The sequence below is a fragment of the Ahaetulla prasina genome, chromosome 3, assembly GCF_028640845.1.
Source record: "Ahaetulla prasina isolate Xishuangbanna chromosome 3, ASM2864084v1, whole genome shotgun sequence".
NCBI classification, from domain to species: Eukaryota; Metazoa; Chordata; class Lepidosauria; order Squamata; family Colubridae; genus Ahaetulla; species Ahaetulla prasina.
Genome location: NC_080541.1, coordinates 51122106 through 51136528, shown reverse-complemented (window position 1 = coordinate 51136528; position 14423 = coordinate 51122106). Strand labels below are relative to the sequence as shown.

The 14423-nt window shown below is 36.2% G+C and overlaps 1 long non-coding RNA gene across 1 annotated transcript; it reads right to left on the bottom strand.

The window, feature by feature from the left end:
- Nucleotides 1-690: 690 nt before the first annotated feature.
- Nucleotides 691-3641, bottom strand: LOC131195637 (uncharacterized). The gene is made up of 3 exons (XR_009154502.1): nt 3588-3641; nt 3242-3320; nt 691-1238 (listed from the first exon to the last, which is right to left on the bottom strand). It is a non-coding gene; the product is annotated as an uncharacterized LOC131195637 (long non-coding RNA).
- Between the last annotated feature and the right edge of the window lie 10782 nt (nt 3642-14423).

Below are 14423 nucleotides of genomic sequence, written 5' to 3'. Positions count from 1 at the left end.
ATTCCCTATCAAAGCTACTTGCAAGGCACATTTTTCTGCTATATTTCAGATGTGGATATTTGCATATTATGTTCCCTAAGTGTTCCATTCCATTTGGGATAGCACAATCCTTCCATTCTCCAACTGAAGAAGTTTCTTGAATGAGAAGCTTAAACATCTTCAAGGAAAAACGAAGTCCAGTTGCCTTTTGAATAAGCACTTTTGGGACAACCATGACCAGAATGACTGAGAATCTCCATAGGCACACTTTAGTTTGTTGCAAGTTCATCTAGCAGTTCACTGACTGTTTCACAAAGGCCATTTTACAAGAATTCCCCTTCAACTGAGTCAACACTTAACGTGATCACTTACTCCTTTTAGAGTTGAGTTTGCCGTGATAACAATAACACTTTCTTTGTAAAGAGAAGGTTGCTGTTGCACACAGCAAAAATGTTCTTTATTGACTATTTTTACTTTAATTTTCCTACTTTTTCCAGTTCTGTTCTTTTTAATGTCCAGTTATTTTATTTTTCCAGTTATCTGAAGAAGAAAGGTTTCATACTTCACCCAACTCCCTGTCTATTTGGGAGATGAGACTGAATTGCTTCGTATATGACAAAGGAAAAAAGAAAAAAAACAACCCAAAACAGATGTTATCACCTTCAATGAATTCCCCATTCCCTATCAAAGCTACTTGCAAGGCACATTTTTCTGCTATATTTCAGATGTGGATATTTGCATATTATGTTCCCTAAGTGTTCCATTCCATTTGGGATAGCACAATCCTTCCATTCTCCAACTGAAGAAGTTTCTTGAATGAGAAGCTTAAACATCTTCAAGGAAAAACGAAGTCCAGTTGCCTTTTGAATAAGCACTTTTGGGACAACCATGACCAGAATGACTGAGAATCTCCATAGGCACACTTTAGTTTGTTGCAAGTTCATCTAGCAGTTCACTGACTGTTTCACAAAGGCCATTTTACAAGAATTCCCCTTCAACTGAGTCAACACTTAACGTGATCACTTACTCCTTTTAGAGTTGAGTTTGCCGTGATAACAATAACACTTTCTTTGTAAAGAGAAGGTTGCTGTTGCACACAGCAAAAATGTTCTTTATTGACTATTTTTACTTTAATTTTCCTACTTTTTCCAGTTCTGTTCTTTTTAATGTCCAGTTATTTTATTTTTCCAGTTATCTGAAGAAGAAAGGTTTCATACTTCACCCAACTCCTTGTCTATTTGGGAGATGAGACTGAATTGCTTCATATATGACAAAGGAAAAAAAAGAAAGAAAACAATGTGCTGGTCAGCTTATTATACCAACACCATCTCCCCCCCCCAAGGTAGACTAGGTACTGTACCTAAGTACACACAGACATACAAACACAAATTCTCGTAAATATGCACATATAAAGTTACATGTCTAAAAAGAGCCTCCCAAGGAATAAGAGAGATTGGAAATGGATTTTCTAGAACAGAATGATAGAAGGGCAAAGCAGCTGGAGGTACTCTTCAGTAGGAAGACATAGGAGTGTTCTGTCTACAAGAATATCTTGCTAGCTATTGCCAGTGTACTTTAATCTGGACAGGATTTTCTTAAACCAGTTTAGAATAAGCCGATATGAGTACTGGAGATGAGCAGCTTAAACCGTAAGTGTTGCTATGTCTTAGATGAGAGAAAAGGATTGGTAATAGAAAGAATTGGCCCTATTGTTAGGGTGAGGCAAATGTGTCAAGTGGCAGGTGCTGGAGGGCAAAGCCATAGAGGCACCTCAGCCTCTCTGACTCATTCTCTTTTTTGATGGATGTGGATACTATCCCCTACTCAATGTTGATTCAAGTATTAGTCCAATTAGATAGCATAAATAGAACAGGAGAGCCAGCCGTTTCATTATTTATCTCGGGCGGAAGAATTTCAGACTGTCTATTGTGGTAGGCATGGAGGAAGAGGTGGACAAAAGCAGCAGCCCAAGTATATGGGCAAGAAAGAAATAGGACGGACAAAGACTGTTGAAGAATTGAAAGCAGACTCAGCCCAAAAGTAAGAAGCATAACCAGCACAGAGGGAAAGCTTGGCTAGAATTAGACCAGCTTTTCTTCATTTGGATGATCTTCAGATATATTTATTTATTTATTATTTAGATTTTTATACTGCCCTTCTCCCGAAGGACTCAGGGCAGTGTACAGCCAGATTAAAAAACAGTACAATATACAAATTAAAACAAAAATTAAAATAACATATTCTATAAATGGCCGAAAATTTAAAACTGTCAAATTTGACCCATAAAATTCATAAAATACCCCAATTAAAATTATTAAAATTCAAAAGTTTAAAAAATTAAGCCAGTCCCACTTGGATAAACAAGTGCGTTTTCAATTCACGGCGAAAGGTCCGAAGGTCAGGTAATTGACGCAAACCAGGGGGAAGTTCGTTCCAGAGGGTAGGTGCTCCAACAGAGAAGGCCCTTCCCCTGGGGGCCACCAGCCGACATTGTTTGGCGGACGGCACCCTGAGAAGACCCTCTCTGTGTGAGCGTACGGGTCGGTGGGAGGCATAAGTTAACAGCAGGCGGTCCCGTAAGTACCCGGGTCCTAAGCCATGGAGTGCTTTAAAGGTGGTAACCAACATCTTGAAGCGCACCCGAAAGACCACAGGTAGCCAGTGCAGACTGCGCAGGAGCGGTGTTACCCGGGAGCAACGTGTGATATATATATATCTATGTGATATATAGACTCCCGGTTTTCCCCAGCCAGCATGGCCATTGTTAGAATCCTGCAATCCCCTACATTACCTTGGATGTTGTTCAGTAGAGAATAGATTAGTATGACAAAGTTGGCCCGGGGTAATTATTGGCATTATCTCTGGATATGATGCTTCTTAAGAAACAAAATCCATGTTTGATATCTAAGGGTTCTTTGGAAGGGCATATTTGGACGTCATCAGTGCAAATCACATATTGTTCACCATTGAATTTCATTGATTTAATATCTCAAGAAAAGAATTGGGCCCTCCTATTAGTTGTCCCTTTAGATTGGACATTTTCTCATTCTCTTACCAGGACTGAACAAGAGATTGCCCTGAAATATCCACTGTAACTGTAAGATTAATCTTTAGAGCAAAGACAAACAATAGTTTGACGACATGGAACACAAATGCTTATTAGATTTCTCTATGAATTTTTTGCATATTAGTTTGCTAACTGAAATTGCACTTGGAAGTGGTTGTTAAGGAAAGGCTGAGCTGTGCCTATTCTCTTCCCTACCTTTATGGTATGCTGTGTAATTGTACAAAATGCCATTTTTCTAGGAGATCATGCCCATTTATGGAATGTGTAGACCAACCTTTAAGAAGTTAGAGAAAACAATACTCGGGTTATCAGAAATGCTTAAGAAAATAAGGATATTAAATTGTCAAGGTTTCCTGCCCTCCTCTAAACATCTCTGCCCAAAATTAACTGATGCAAGTATATCTCCAAAGTTATGGAAGCTACTTTGAAAACAGCATATTGACTAAAATTCTAACTTCACTTTGTTCTTTACCATTACCACCACTACTCACATCCTCGTAAACCACAACTGTGCTTCCAGGCCAAAAAAAATAAGACAAACCTGACAGCATTTCTGGGAGAGGTAGGTGCAGGGAGAAGAGAGACAAAGCAATGCATAATTGTTGAGAAGCTTAGAACGTGTCCCAACATTCACCGCAGGTTTTTTCTTTTCTTGAGGCAATCGGAGCACTGCCTGAATTTTGCACCTGCCATAGGCAAGTGTCTCTGTCTGTCAGTGAAATCACTGGGTGAATGTGCTTCACGGCAGGCCCTGGCCTGCTCCATATCCTGCTTTACCCAAATGATTATATCTTCTTTACTTCTGAATAGCCTTCTAAAAGAGAAACTGTCATTCCAATATCTGCTATTCGAAATTTGGCAATCCTATTAGGTAAAGCTGAAAAAAAAGTCCATCACCTTACTCCAATAACCCTTATTCTTAAACCCTGGTCAGATTCAGTCAATCATTATTTCAGTCAATGAGCATCCTAAAACAGAGGCAGTTACATAAGCAACAAATAAAAGGAAACAACATGTTAGGCAATACCATCTCAGGTGACAGATATAGTATTAATACGAAAGGTGCAATTCTAATGCTAAGATTATACTAGCATTTAAAATGAAAACATTGACACTAGTCAATCTGAATGCTTCATATTATGGCTATAGATAACTTTATTTAGTTCATTTATGGACAAAAATGTAATAAATATGAACACAAAATTAAGACTCACACTGATGATGTAGCTTTTTTTTTTTTTTAAAAATGAACACCTGTGCATAGAAATATTGTTGAACTTGGAGCAGGGTTTTCGACATAATATTATATCTTCGGATTCACGCTTTGAGGTTTGAAAATTTACCTGGATGAAAATAGTTCAAAGCAAAGAGATGTTGTGCTCTAAGAAGGAATCCAAATCAATCCAGTATATTTCCAAAATTGAAGACATGGGGGTGGATGGAAGGACTTTTTCTTTGATGCTGCATTTTTGTAAAATGTAAAATGATTTTAGCTTGAAAAGCTCTTATTTCCGCAGTTGCTATATAAGCTTATTTTTGCAGGAAGCCATACAGTATATATACTTAAGAATACAGGAAAAGTTTGACTTAGGTAGTATTTATCAGAACTTTCAGAATCTCCATGGAAGATATAAGCTTGTCTCTGCATTCTGAAGCCATATGTCAAAAACATTAGATGCACAAAAATAATATGCAAAATGTAATAAATGTAATAAAATACATTGTATTTAGTATTTCTTTTGCAGATAAAAAGAGTATCTTTAATGGACTTGCCAAGGACTGAACTTTCCAATTGATCAGGATAAATTATATATATCATTTCTAACTTCGTTCTGCTTCTTATTTATTCGATTGATTTAGTTGCCCATTTTACTACTCCCTGACTCTAGATGACTAATTCTCCAAATCAATGACAAATCTCAAGTTTACGTTTGGGAATGAAATCAGATTGCATAATTCTGACCCTGTTTTTGAACACGTTAACATATTGAAGCTCTTACTCTTGCATTTAGCACCATAATTAGAAAATATATCTACAGTAATGTCTACTCATAATAAGTAAAGATTACTGGCCCTCATTGTAGAACCATATTAAATTATTCTTCTACTTCCAGTGGTCTGTATTTCCAAACAAATAGGGATAGAACTGCTCTTCTGTGTAACTTCAGGCTTTTTAAAAAACACCCAGAACCTTGGCAGAAGCCCTTTAAGGACATGGAGCATTTCTTTTTCATAGTTCACTGTCAGAACCTGTTTAGAGTTGGTGGTAGAAATTTCATTTGGCCTCCCAAATAGTGGCCCAACCTACAATATAAAACACTCCCAGTTCTATAATCTTGGCATTAATTATCCTAATCTTTTTTTTTTTTTTGGTAATGTTCAAGCTGTTAATTTAACCATGTTGTCTAAACTTGAATTGGAAGCAAAGCTGGATTTATTTCTTTTCAAGAGTAGGCAAAAATGAGCTGAAGGTTACTTATCAAAGGAATACAAGATAAGAGGGATATGACTGTAGAAAATTAGATGGTATTTATGATGTATTTTCCCCCAAATTGTCAATGGTCTACTTTAAAGTTAATTTTCAGACAGGTGTAATTATTGCCCTGTTTAGTCTATCTTCACAACTAGAAGCACATTAAGTATTTTGATGTATGTCTACTTATATACTTAAATACTGTTGTGTAGTGAAATTTAATAAAGATGTTGCAAACCAACTATGTCTATATATTTTAATATGATTTTAAATAATATATCCAGAATGAGTTTTTTTTATCTCCAAAAATCTAGCTGTTGTTATGGATGTTTAAAAACAATTGCTTTAAAGCAAACATTGCTAGACAGAGAATTATCTTATTCTTATTTCTCTGGTAAAAAAAATTAAAAATCTCAAGGGATAGAAGCTTACTTAAACCAGAGCACACATATCTTCTGGTGTGGTTTGGTCTTTAATACTAAAGGGTAAAACATATCATACCAAACTTTTCAATAGCATTGTGGACATACTGTAAGGTATTTGGTTTATGATGTCAATCTTTCCATTTCCCCTCATTTACTCTTACCAACTTGTACCAAAGTACTGGATTAATTGTGAAATGACACAAAATTACACAAACATTTTAAGTAAGGGGAACGTATCTATACACTAAATATATATTGCTTTATAACACATTCTGATACAATTAAGAACTCTGGAAAACTTGTTTAAAACAGAGAGAAAGATGCAGGAATCTGAAGCAAGAACTTAGAAGTGGTGATAAAGAAAATTCCAATCAGCTTGATTTCCAAATGACTTAGTAGGTTTTAGTAAATATTATCCATTTCTTTAGACAACTTTGCAACTTGCATTTTTGTGTCTGAGTGTTAACGTGCTTTTGCAACATGGTGTCATTGTAATTCCTATTCATTTTCAACTAGTCTGTATCATTTTGCAGCACCAAATGTGGAACCAATACAATCACATGATGTTTTGCGCCAAGGAATAAAAAAAAGTAGTTGATCTGGGAAAATAAAAACATTTTCATTAAAACCTGACTGCTTGGTCAGGAAGACTGGCTATATAAATTCAAAAGAAATCACAGGACTTCTGACCATATGCCTCTAGAATAGTTGAGTGTATAGTTTAAATAGCTTATATTTCTCAAGCAAAATTTAATAATTTTAAGCATTTCTACAGATGCATCTGCAACAAGATGACTTTAGATATCTGATCTGATGTCTACTGTACTTTGCTGTAAGTTATTAGGAAAATAGCCCTGGAATTTTTACTGTATTGCTGAACCTTACGAGTTTGATAAGTTAACCTATCAGACAAATAAATAGGAATACCTCTACCAACTGTAATGAAATTCTAATAATCAGGAGTTAAATGGTTTTAAGAATTCATGCATATTCTGCTCCCTGTGCATCAATTGCAAGACATGTTTGTAAATATGTATTTGATTCAGTTGAGCAATGCATTTAATAAACAAATACTACAGAAAACAGACTCTAGCATCCACCACTGGATCTGACTGGGTTATATTTAAAGCTAGTAAATAAAGAAATTCAGATTCATCCACTCCCAAAATTGACTGTGTTCACGAGGTTAGTCTTTTTCTTCTGAAGAATGCTCTTGGGCTCGACTGACCACCTGTCAGGTTGGGAGCTATACTCTGATTTTGACCAATGATTTTATGCCACCCTATCTTTTCACACATAAGGCTGTGTTTCTGCTCTAAGTGTTGCTGTTGGCTTCTTTTCCATCCGCCTGGAAAAGGAGGGAGTACAAATTAAAAAAGAATGCAGCTCTTAACGCCTACACCCAGAAGCTTGCAAAACAGGAGGCTGCTACACCTGTGGGGATAGAACAAGTGTATCAGTGTCTTGGGCTTTGCCTCAGCTCGTCTGCTTTTGTTACCTGGAATGTGCCGATGAGACAATCAGGTGCAGCAGGCGCGTGGCAGCCTGCTTCAAGACGGCTTCTTTGGAGACAGGGAGAGGTCTCTGACTCATGCACTGTATAAGCTCATGATAACCAATTTCAAATGCAGCAATTAGAGAATAATGAAAGTACAGTACCATTGCAAATACTTCTACGGTTCATTCGTTAGAGAAGCAGTCCATATATGAATCAGATATAAAAAAATACTGGAAAATGTAGTTCCTATACAAAAGAGAAAAAAATTGTAGAAATAATTTGGGGTACCACTTTGGTCACTCAAAACTGGACTCCCCCCCCAAATGTTTTGCTTCCTGAAAAACTTTTGGTGATTGTGGTAGACCCCTTCAAACTCAACATAAATAAAATTGCAGAATGACTGTATCCTGTAGGAGTCTTGAGAAATATGAAATTAAATTTTAATGACTATGTATTTAATCACATAATGTTTCTGACAGGCTGCATGAATTCAACAGGAACAAAAGTATTTTGCTGCTGATTTTTGCTTGTAGTCAGTATCTTATGTATCTTACCGCAGCGTCCAATAATAGTCAGCCAGCACTGATAGATCCCAGTTGCCCTGATACTCTTTTTCCATTGTCGGGCTGTCAATGCAGAAATGAACCTTCAGTAACATGTTGCACTTCATGGTCTTGTATGCTGTCAGAAGATTGTCTACCAGCTGAATTCAGTTTGGTGAACTGGAGTAGTCAAGAAAATTCTCAATGACATCCCTTGAATGCTTCAAACTTCTCATCAATGATGAATCTTGTCTGTGGAAAAACAAAAATGCCTTCTTTAATCTTGGCATCAGTTATTCTTGAAAACACTCGTCTCAAATAATGAAAACCCTCATCTTTCTTGTTCAACATTTTCACAAAAATTTTCATCAGTCTCAAGTTCTTATGTGAAGCGGACACTCCTGCTACAATTCTGCAAACATTTAAAAACATTAGATTCCAAAACAATGAGATAACAAGAAGTTTAAATATTTATACATTTTAGAACTTTGAACATAATAGAAACAACATTGTACTGTAATGATAGTATTAGGTCTGATACCAGAGAGAGCCAGGATTTAGTCTATCATCAGCCATGGAAGTCACGGGTGACTTTAGGCCAGTCACTTTCTTTCAGAAAAATCTATGACAGGATTTTTGTTATGGGGAAAAATAGGAAGACTGTGTACTGGGTATATTTGAACTTTTGGGGAAAGAGTCAGATATAAAGCAAGCAAGCAAACAAATCAAGAGAAGCTAATTTATCTTATGTATAGAAGAGATTTCATAGGACAAAAGCAGAGCTCATTTTTACTTAAAGAATATTTCACATAATAGGCATATATTTGATTCACATATCCTCCTAATGTGGCTGGATTAGAAGAGACTTTTGGCTTTATTGTACAGGCTGCTTCATATTTTCTTGCTCTTTATGGCTGAAAGTGAACTTTTTGTGCATGTTATAAAGATAAAATAAAACGTATACCACAAGTATACGCCAGCATTTATATGCTTACATGGATGGTCAAAGGAAATATCTACTGCTCTCTAGCAAGGAGAAAAAGCCATGAGTTCATTGAATGAATATTTATTCTAGTGAATAATCAAAATTTAGCAGTTTACTGCTTTCCCTAATCTGTTGGGTGGCTTTTCCAGCAGTTACAATAAACTGTAATAAATATTAAAGGATAAGTCACCCTGTAATAAGATGAGCGATTTCTAAATTTGATGTATAAAAATAATTTTAAAATATGAATAAATAAATACAGAAAAATAAAGAAGCAGGAAACAAAAATCAAAAGTCCTTGTAAGGGAACATGTAATCAGTAATTTTTGTGCTAGTAAAAAGGGAAATGTTTTCTAAAAAAACACATATTTCTGCAATTACATGTAAGCCAAATTCTCTGAAACACAGTACTGTATATTTTTAAAACTAAATTCTTCACCATAATCCCTAATTCATATAGGCACAAAACAACTCTAGGCAAGCTTTCTTGAAAGGAATACTCCTTAAGCAGGAACCACTGTATTGCTCGGTATAAGGGAACAGTTTCAAAATCTAAATGTATTACATGGGATCTCCTACTGTACACTGACACTACATAATATGAAGTTATATATTTATTTGGCTTAGTGAAGAATTATTCTTACTTATACATAGAATTAAAAAATATTCACATTTCAAGAACAGATCTTCTGTTAAATAAAAAAGCATGGACGGGAGACAAAATTATGATTTTTTTAGAAATTTTAATTACAATTTAAGTTATTTTCTACACATTAGCTGGGTCAGATGAGTTCCTAAACTCACAAAACAAACAAACAAAAATCTGGACAGCCACTGCTGCAGATGGTAAATGTTTATAGACTACACCTGCCTTGGTTCTGCCAATTTTTTAAAAGTACCATCCTTTTACATGCTGAGTACACATTATATTCAAGCCCCAGTATTAGGAAGAAAGATTTGCAAGACTGCACTAGTAGTTAGCAGCAGATTTATAGGAAGACTCGAGAGTTTTAAACAAAGATAGTGCATAGGCCTCTTTAAGTTTCCTTAGGAAGCAATGTATTCTCATTTTTTGGCTGAAATGGAGGACTAATCAACAAGGCCTGAGAAAAATGGAAAGTATGATATAAAAGGGATATATCAGACAGTGATACAAATTCTGGATAAATTCACTCAGCAGAGAAACTTGTCAGGAAAATAGAAGTGATTAAGTCTGGTATGTATGTATGAATGTATCTCAGTATATCGGAAGAGTGAATTAAAAAAAACAAAGTCATTTATTCTGCAAAAAGCAAGTTTCTACTTTGATAGCAGCATTTAATTATTTTCCCTTTCATAGTGGGGAGTACTGGCTTTCTCTTTTTTATTTTTAATTACTGTTTATAATTATAATTGAAATTCATGATCCAATTAGAATTTAGCTTCATTCTAGCAATTCAGTGTCAGTTGTTCTATTGTATGAACTCCAGCTCTTCCCCCTTTCCTTTGGTTTTTAAACACTAATTGCAAATGTGTCACTTTTCATGCTGCCATTCACATTTTATTGCCCCAATTAGCTATCTTAGTCTAAGCAAAAGTTGAGTAAATGAATTGGGAAGGAAGTTTGCATCATAACTTTTAAATCTAGAAGAAAGTTTGGGGTACAGAATTACCATATTTTTTGGAGTATAAGATGCACCATTTCCCCCCAAAAAATATAGCGACCAGACATCCCGCTTTTGGCGGGACAGTCCTGTTTTTAATAATTTGTCCCACGTCCCGCCTTCAGGCAGGTGGCAAGACTCAGCGTGCATGCGCACGCCCCCCCCGGTCAATGATGTCCCGCTTTGCCATCACTGAAATCTGGTCACTTTACCCAAAAAGAGGGTGAAAATCTGGGTGCGTCTTATACTCCGAATGTAGCCCCACCCAGCTTCTCAAACGGAGGTTTCAGAAGCTGAAAGAAGCTTCAGAAAAGAAGCCCCCAAATAGAGCTTCAGAAAAGAAGCTCCCAAACAGAGCTTCAGAGGCTTTTTTTCTGAAGTTCTGTTTTGGAGGCTTTCAGAGGCAGAAAAAAGTTTTTTCTGAAGCAGAGTTTCAGAGGCAGGAAAAAAAAGCATAAAAAAAGCAAGACACAAAGCTCACAACCAAGGAACGTGTTGCTAAAATTCACCTCTGGGAACAGCTAACTGGGGGTATTCCGGGAGGCTGATCCACCTGCCAATCAGCTTTTTTCTTATTTTCCTCCCCAAAAACTAAGGTGCGTCTCATACTCCGGTGCATCTTATACTCCGAAAAATACAGTATATTGAGTCTTAGGAACCATCTGATTATTCACTTTCCTTCTACATGGAGCACACTATACCATGGAGGGGAATCTGACCTCAGATCCCACTTTCTGTCTCTCTGCTAACCTCTAAGGCTTTAACATAGGAAACCCCCAAATAAAGTGTGGTCACAGTGGGTTGGGTGTCGATAAGGGTTACTTATTAAAAAACATATTTTATGAAAATTTCCTTACTTTACAATAAATAATACTTAATGAATATAGGAGGATGCATCGCTCACAAAGTACAGGTTTCATTCTTGGCATGCTGACACATTTTTTCCTGGCAAGAAATGGCTATAGTTAAGTAGCTGATGCAGAGATAAATCTGAATCTCCTGAAGTTACATATTTGTGTAACAGCAGGCACTTTATAAGAGTGTTTTAGTATCATGCAAATTTGAGATGACTTTGTGTGTGTGCAAGAATTCAGCTTAATGCTCTAAAGAGTCTCCTTTCTTTTTTCTCCTCCCCACTCCCGCAAATGTTCCAGTGAAAGTGCATTTGAATTTTTCTCCCATTCATCAGTTTTGGGACTAATTCACTGAAATGCAGTCTCTATTAGAACACTATTCAAATTTTTAAAAACATTTATCTGCAGGATAACAGGAGTTGTTTAACTTGGTTATAGAATTACATGAAGGTAATAACAGAGATTTTCTATTGAATCACCCTTGATTTGGATACTAAATCCCCTCATTTAGGATGCAGTATAATTATTCCTGAATCATGTTAACAGGTGGGTCCAATTAGTTTTGGCAAAATAAAATAGAAAGGTAGGATGAGTTTCAAGGGTTTCAGCTTTGTATAAGAGGCAAGTAAGGGCAAGGAGGTTCACTATAGAAGGGCAGGCAAGGAATCCTAAACATTTCTCCGTTGCAGTGACACCATGGATGGCTTTGCATTAGTAGCATGAATAGTTCATACTGCGAAGTTCCAGTCCTTACAAGGCACTTCTACAGCAGGGTGTATGCTCATTTGGACATTGCACATATCAGCATGTGGAATTATGCAATAATTTTTGCAACAGGGCTGATGTCCCCTGCATTTACTGCTTTGCTGTTTCTTGCACTGTATGAAATGATTCATAGGTAGCATGTGGTTCTGCTGCTTGAGTCACATTTACAGCTTTTGATTGGGCATGAAATGCTATTTCAAAATAGTGGTTTAATGCTATGCATTTAAGTCAGGGAATCCCAAATTTGACAGCTGTGCTGTGAAACCCTTATGTTTTATAGAAATTCTAGGCATGTTGTAGTTTATATGAATCCTTGATTGGACTTATTATATCCCCAAATTGCCCCAGTTAACTTATACTTGTGTTATGCAATGGAAGCATCCTTTTTTCTGGTGGCAACAGAATCCATTTGCTAGCAGTTCATTTTCCAGTGAAGACTAGAAAAAAGCTGAAGCTTAATGAGTTTCTGCCATCTAACCATCACACTATTGGACAGTTTAAAAGGACAGAGTCTAGCATTATGAACTGTCTCTGTTCCGGGATGAAATGGAGATGATAATCCCTGGTAATAAAAACCTGATTCTTTGGTGAATAGAACAGAATAGAATAGAATAGAATTTTTTATTGGCCAAGTGTGATTGGATACACAAGGAATTTGTCTTGGTGCATAGGCTCTCAGGGCATCTGGTGGCTCAGACTGCTAAGACAGTCTGTTATTAACACAGCTGGCTTGGAATTACTGCAGGTTCAAGTCTCACCAGGCCCAAGGTTGACTCAGCCTTCCATCCTTTATAAGGTAGGTAAAATGAGGACCCAGATTGTTGGGGGCAATAAGCTGACTTTGTATATAATATACAGATGGATGAAGACTATTGCTAACATAGTGTAAGCCGCCCTAAATCTTCGGAGAAGGGTGGGATATAAATGCAAATTTAAAAAAAAGTGTACATAAAAGAAAAGATACCTTCATCAAGATACAACATTTACAACACAAATGATGGTCAATATATCAATATAAATCATAAGGATTACCAGCAACAAAGTTACAGTCATACAGTCATAAGTGGAAAGAGATTGGTGATGGGAATGATGATAAGATTAATAGTAGTGCAGATTTAGTAAATAGTTTGACAGTGTTGAGGGAATTATTTGTTTAGCAGAGTGATGGCCTTCGGGAAAAAACTGTTCTTGTGTCTAGTTGTTCTGGTGTGCAGTGCTCTATAGCGTCGTTTTGAGGGTAGGAGTTGAAAGGATTAAGATCTAGGCACATGGATTCTGGATATTTTGACTTTGGGATTCGATGCTTGATTGCCATTGGCATAATGATGTGGACTGCTGTTATCCAGTAGTCAGTACTTATGCAGATGTTTCAGGTGGAAGCCCTAATATTTGCCTCCAGTGCTGTTTGTATCTTGCATCTGGTTGACTGCATTTGAAATATGAGTCCATGCTGTTCAAACCAGGGCCCTAGCACCTCCTCTTGAGAGGATGATATGATCAATTGCTATTCTGTCAATATTAGTTTGCCTTTGTATTCAATTAGAAATTACTTTAGGCTTCTCATAGTAAACCAATAGCATTTCTAGTTGTTGGCTATTTTTTCTTCTAGAAAAAATATTATTAAAGAGCCAAAAAGGTGAACTGCACACATTATTTTTATATTCTGTATATACAGGAGGCCCATGTATCTACCAATACACATCATTTTTTAAACATTATACTTTACCTCATTATCAGATCAACTTAGTTTTGGCTGGAATTTATTTTCAATTTTGTTGTAGAAAAATATATTTACATGGATGCATTTTGCTATTAATTAGAAGTTGCATGTGACCAAAGAAGCCACAATCAATAGAATTTTTTCACTCCATAGTTGTGGAATAAAAACAACTACTTGTGGTCACTGTATAAAATGTGCTGCCCTGGTAGCAATGCATCATGTTTGAAACATTCATAAACACAATAAATGTGTGCGCAATATAAATGGCCTATACAGGGAATACTGTATATACAAATGATTGTTTTGTAACTGGTTCGAGTATTAAGTCCTCTCACTGGAATCCTGGTACAATGACATGACAATAGGAAAGTGATTTATAATATAATGTGATTTATAATATGAATAATATGATTTATTGATAGAGTGCTCAACTGCTTTGAAATTCATCGAATTTGTTACTCAATGCATTTTG